We start from the raw sequence: 6,170 nt of genomic DNA, 5'->3' as shown, positions 1-6,170 counted from the left end.
AAATTGTTATGATCTTGTTATCATATACACACTATTATTATTATTATTATTATTATTACTTATATTTTGTCATTTGATTTTTAATGGACCACAATGGAAATAAGTGTTTTCACTTTCTTGTGTCATCCAAGTATTTTCATTGTATTTACAATTATATTATGTACTGACATTGAACTTACAAAAAAAAAATCATGTACACATGCATGCATAGACGTACACAGATGCCACTTCGCTTTTAATACCACCTGGAAAGGCATGTGAATCCCGAATGTAATTATTAACATCCATTGTTCAATGTTGTAAGTTATCAATCAATCAATCAATCAATTTTTTTTTATATAGCGCCAAATCACAACAAACAGTTGCCCCAAGGCGCTTTATATTGTAAGGCAAGGCCATACAATAATTATGTAAAACCCCAACGGTCAAAACGACCCCCTGTGAGCAAGCACTTGGCTACAGTGGGAAGGAAAAACTCCCTTTTAACAGGAAGAAACCTCCAGCAGAACCAGGCTCAGGGAGGGGCAGTCTTCTGCTGGGACTGGTTGGGGCTGAGGGAGAGAACCAGGAAAAAGACATGCTGTGGAGGGGAGCAGAGATCGATCACTAATGATTAAATGCAGAGTGGTGCATACAGAGCAAAAAGAGAAAGAAACAGTGCATCATGGGAACCCCCCAGCAGTCTACGTCTATAGCAGCATAACTAAGGGATGGTTCAGGGTCACCTGATCCAGCCCTAACTATAAGCTTTAGCAAAAAGGAAAGTTTTAAGCCTAATCTTAAAAGTAGAGAGGGTGTCTGTCTCCCTGATCTGACTTGGGAGCTGGTTCCACAGGAGAGGAGCCTGAAAGCTGAAGGCTCTGCCTCCCATTCTACTCTTACAAACCCTAGGAACTACAAGTAAGCCTGCAGTCTGAGAGCGAAGCGCTCTATTGGGGTGATATGGTACTACGAGGTCCCTAAGATAAGATGGGACCTGATTATTCAAAACCTTATAAGTAAGAAGAAGAATTTTAAATTCTATTCTAGAATTAACAGGAAGCCAATGAAGAGAGGCCAATATGGGTGAGATATGCTCTCTCCTTCTAGTCCCCGTCAGTACTCTAGCTGCAGCATTTTGAATTAACTGAAGGCTTTTTAGGGAACTTTTAGGACAACCTGATAATAATGAATTACAATAGTCCAGCCTAGAGGAAATAAATGCATGAATTAGTTTTTCAGCATCACTCTGAGACAAGACCTTTCTGATTTTAGAGATATTGCGTAAATGCAAAAAAGCAGTCCTACATATTTGTTTAATATGCGCTTTGAATGACATATCCTGATCAAAAATGACTCCAAGATTTCTCACAGTATTACTAGAGGTCAGGGTAATGCCATCCAGAGTAAGGATCTGGTTAGACACCATGTTTCTAAGATTTGTGGGGCCAAGTACAATAACTTCAGTTTTATCTGAGTTTAAAAGCAGGAAATTAGAGATCATCCATGTCTTTATGTCTGTAAGACAATCCTGCAGTTTAGCTAATTGGTGTGTGTCCTCTGGCTTCATGGATAGATAAAGCTGGGTATCATCTGCGTAACAATGAAAATTTAAGCAATACCGTCTAATAATACTGCCTAAGGGAAGCATATATAAAGTGAATAAAATTGGTCCTAGCACAGAACCTTGTGGAACTCCATAATTAACTTTAGTCTGTGAAGAAGATTCCCCATTTACATGAACAAATTGTAATCTATTAGACAAATATGATTCAAACCACCGCAGCGCAGTGCCTTTAATACCTATGGCATGCTCTAATCTCTGTAATAAAATTTTATGGTCAACAGTATCAAAAGCAGCACTGAGGTCTAACAGAACAAGCACAGAGATGAGTCCACTGTCCGAGGCCATAAGAAGATCATTTGTAACCTTCACTAATGCTGTTTCTGTACTATGATGAATTCTAAAACCTGACTGAAACTCTTCAAATAGACCATTCCTCTGCAGATGATCAGTTAGCTGTTTTACAACTACCCTTTCAAGAATTTTTGAGAGAAAAGGAAGGTTGGAGATTGGCCTATAATTAGCTAAGATAGCTGGGTCAAGTTATAGCCGTAGTTTCTCCAAAAATATTAGTCCTTTCAATGTTCAGTTTTAGCAGCATTCATTCTTGACCCAAAGTACATAAGCATACCGAACGGCAAATGTCAGCTCTCCCCAGTTTGTCCATGATGGAAGTTATACGCACGCACGTACGCATATATGTACACAGACACCACTTCGCTTTTCATATATTGTGGCAAGCTGCGCCGAAGAACAAAAATCAGGAGCTTTTTGTCTTTTCTGCATTCTGCCCTAAGCAGGTGCTTTTATTTTTATAAACCCACAAACAGAGACAGTGGTGGATGACATCAAACACACTACACTTCCCATTCAGGTTAACGGCAACATGACACTTGACTAACCTGACTAAACCAATTGAACTACCAAAACACAATAAATAAATAACACTAACAACACTGTTAAACTACATGAACCACTAACAACATTTAAAACCCCAACTCCCGTGGTGCATTGCAGCACAATGTCCATCATTCACTGTTGTTACCAATTATCCATAATTTCTCTAAAAGTATTAGTTCTATCATCTTTGCATTCATCTTTGACCCAAAATACATTGGCATTCCAAACAGTAAATTCCAGCTCTCCCCTCTCTGTCATTGAAGCCATACACACACATACATGCACACAGAGGCCATTTGGCTATTATAATATAGATTTGGCTCCACATTAAGAAAGCGGTCATGTTGTACATCTTTTTAAAACGATAACATTGCGCATGTACAACCCCTACACTGATTGTTCACAATTTGATTATGGATACACATGAGCTGTCCAGCAAGAGACAGTGTTCAGCATGTCTGCTATTTGATACAAACTCCAGAATGTTGGACCTCATGGAAGAACCACTTGCATGAGGTTCAGACTAGTTTGCAAATAATGTGCATGAGTCATTTGACAGAACTTTCCACATTTGCCAGTTTTATTCTTTTTTTTTTCCATTTACCTTAAACAAAATCTTTGAGTGGTCCAGACTTGTAATCAGAGACATGCAGTCAATCTGGTGTCTTCCAAACCTATGTTTAACTGTTTAAATATTTAATTACTTTGAAGCGGTTTTAATTTGATAATTCTACAGAAATTACATGTCACAATTATGTTACATTACACTGGTTAACCCGGCAATTTGAAATATATGTTTTAAACAGCACATTTCCGTATGTAATTTACACGATTTGAGAAAAGTTTATAAAAATGTTTTTGCATGAAGTCCATTGTTTTGAAGCACTGTGAAGTAGTGTTTTGAGTTTCAATTCAAGTCTGTGTGCATGCTCTGGTATCAACGGTTGCCGCTTCCACAACAGCACCTTGGGTCCAGCATGGCAGTCACTCAGGTAGACAACTGGCCAATCCAAACCTCTCAAAAGTAGCCATTTATCTGCTGCAGCCAAGTGATAAATTTTGATGGCATTGATTGAATCCCTCCCGGAAATACAAAAAGTTACAGTTCCTTCAAAGGCTGCTTTATAAGTTGGCTCCAAAACAAAGTACATTCCATGTTAAAATGTCCAACTTTAGAATAGAAATAAATGTGTTTACAGCCTGGTATAAATAATGGTTTTGGTCTCTATAGATAGTTTCCTCTTCCATGACAACTGTCTGGTAGTGATTTTTTTTTTTTTTATGATGAGTAAAATATACTCTGCTGAGATAACATTTGCTCCCAGTCTAATTAGAGTAAAATACACTGTATTATAGAGTGAAATCAGCTCTACCGTCTTGTCAGATCAAGTGTTTCTACTCCAAAGTCATAATTTTAAGAATAAAGTCTTAATCTTGCAAGAAAAAAACTTGTAATATTACGAGAATAAAGTTGTAATATTATGAGGAAAAAACTTGTAATATTATGAGAATAAAGTCATAATATTACAAGAATAAGGTCCTGATATTACGAGAATAAAGTCGTAATTTTATGAGGAAAAAACCTGTAATATTATGAGAATAAAGTCATAATATTATGACAATAAAAATGTAATTTTATGAGTGAAAAACTCTGCATCTCAAAATAAGATCTGTTGAGCACTTTAAGTTGTACTTCAATTTTACAAATAAGGAAGAGAAACAGAGGTTCTTTTTTAATGTGGGTAGCCAAAGCTTGTTTCCGAAAGGGCCCACGGCACATCTCTCACTCCTCCCCAGCACTCCTGTTGAAAGTTCCAGTTGGGAGCATGGCTGTAATCGAGAATCAAACCCAGATCGCTGGCATCTCAGGCCAACGTGCAAACCATTACGCCACCACCTCCCGAAATACTTTATCTTTTGGCCCATCTGCAGCACATTATCATTAGTATCAGAACTTTGAAAAGAATATGGAAGAAAATGTGTCTATTCCGCTGGAGGAACCACACAGACTTTGCCTGTAGTTTTGGTGATTAGTAGCTCCCAAAATAGTCTTTCATTGAGAAAGAGGTGGTTGGAACTGGCAGTCTGCAGGGTTATTGCTTCTTGTATAAATACAACTTTATTCTCATAATATTACAAGTTTTTTCTCATAAAAATACGACTTTATTCTTGTAATAATACAACTGTATTTTTGTAATATTACAAGTTTATTCTCGAAGTCTAAAAAAAACTCAATGTGGCCCTAAAACACTGCCGTAATAAGACATAATAATAAGACAAGAAGCACTCTAAATTTGGGGGCATGGTAGCTTTGAGTGATACCAGCTGAGCCACACATCTCCACCTCTCTTAGAGTCTTTAGCTCAGCATCTGCTCGATGTGGCTGCAATCTGTGTCTGTCTGTCTGAAGTATTTTATTGCAAACACCTGGAATAATATGGCTTGTTGTGTGGTCAAACATCCTAACGGATCATCTTAGATGTCTCTGTTTCAGGATTCGCACTGAGTGAAATTCTCACTGGATTTAATGTTGCACGCTAATGATGTTAGCAGCTCTAGCAGTTGTCAATAGGTTTATCTGTTAGGTCCATTTAATGCATGATTACTGAGAAAATAAGGAGCTTATAACATTTATTGCCCACACCAAAGTAAATCATTAGGAAAACCACTGCACATTCCCCAAAAATATGATTTAATAAACACCCGAACCCAGGTAGGTGGTTCAAACTCAAAAAGAGGGGCATGTTCAGGCTTTTTTTGTCACACACTGATCCACCCATGCTCCACTGTTTCATGCATTAATAAGTTGATCATGCTGCTGCTGTCAACATGGCGATGCCCAGAAAACTGGCCCAGACAAGGGGCTTCATTTTGGCTGTTCCGGGTCTCTATAGAAAACCTATGGAAGATGTCACGCAGGCTTTGTCCATTATATGAGATCATCCAGTCTATGGCTGCAACCAAGGGAAGCATGATGGGCATCCCCTTGGCGTCCTCACTGGGGTCTTCACTCACCTACAGTGGTGCCTGAAAGTCTGTGAAATCTTGAGCTATTACACTTCTTAATTTTGAAATGAGATAAAAACAAAAAACAAAATCAGGCTTCTGTACATAATAACTTCTAAAATGATACCCTTTAAACCCAAATTGAAAACTGATCTATACAACATGACACGAATGAAATAAAAATACCAAAGCTAAAATAATGGGTTGTATAAGTTATTATCATATACCTATAAATGATACGCCAATATGATTGGATAAAACACTAAAGAATAAATAGCAATACACCCTTTTCGTGGACGGGTAAAATTTTTCATACCACCCGAGTACTCAGCCAATCCGGAAAGTGGAGCAGCGCCACAACGAAGAGGCGCGGTCAGAGGAACTGTGAAATAGTGGTGAGTCACCAATAATAATTTCTTACGTGTCCAACCTCGTAGGTTGATCGTTAAAATTAAATTCATTAGTTCTAAAAGCCATCATAATTATTTATAGGAAAACGTTCTATTTTTTTCTACTAAGGTTTGAACTTTGAGTGTTTACACAGGAGAGAAAAGTGAGAAAATGTTAATGTCTGTTTGAGAAAAGTGCATAAAGTGTGTAGTGAGGGGTTTTACAGTGTAGCGGAAAGCTGTGATCAAACAACCACCATCATCAGCTTGCCTTGAGATGGGGGCACTGGAATTCCTTTAAACAAAGATAAGCTCCATACAACAAGGCCTGG

The sequence above is a fragment of the Thalassophryne amazonica genome, chromosome 12 (genome assembly GCF_902500255.1).
Source record: "Thalassophryne amazonica chromosome 12, fThaAma1.1, whole genome shotgun sequence".
Lineage (NCBI taxonomy): Eukaryota > Metazoa > Chordata > Actinopteri > Batrachoidiformes > Batrachoididae > Thalassophryne > Thalassophryne amazonica.
This window is presented reverse-complemented; position numbering follows the sequence as displayed.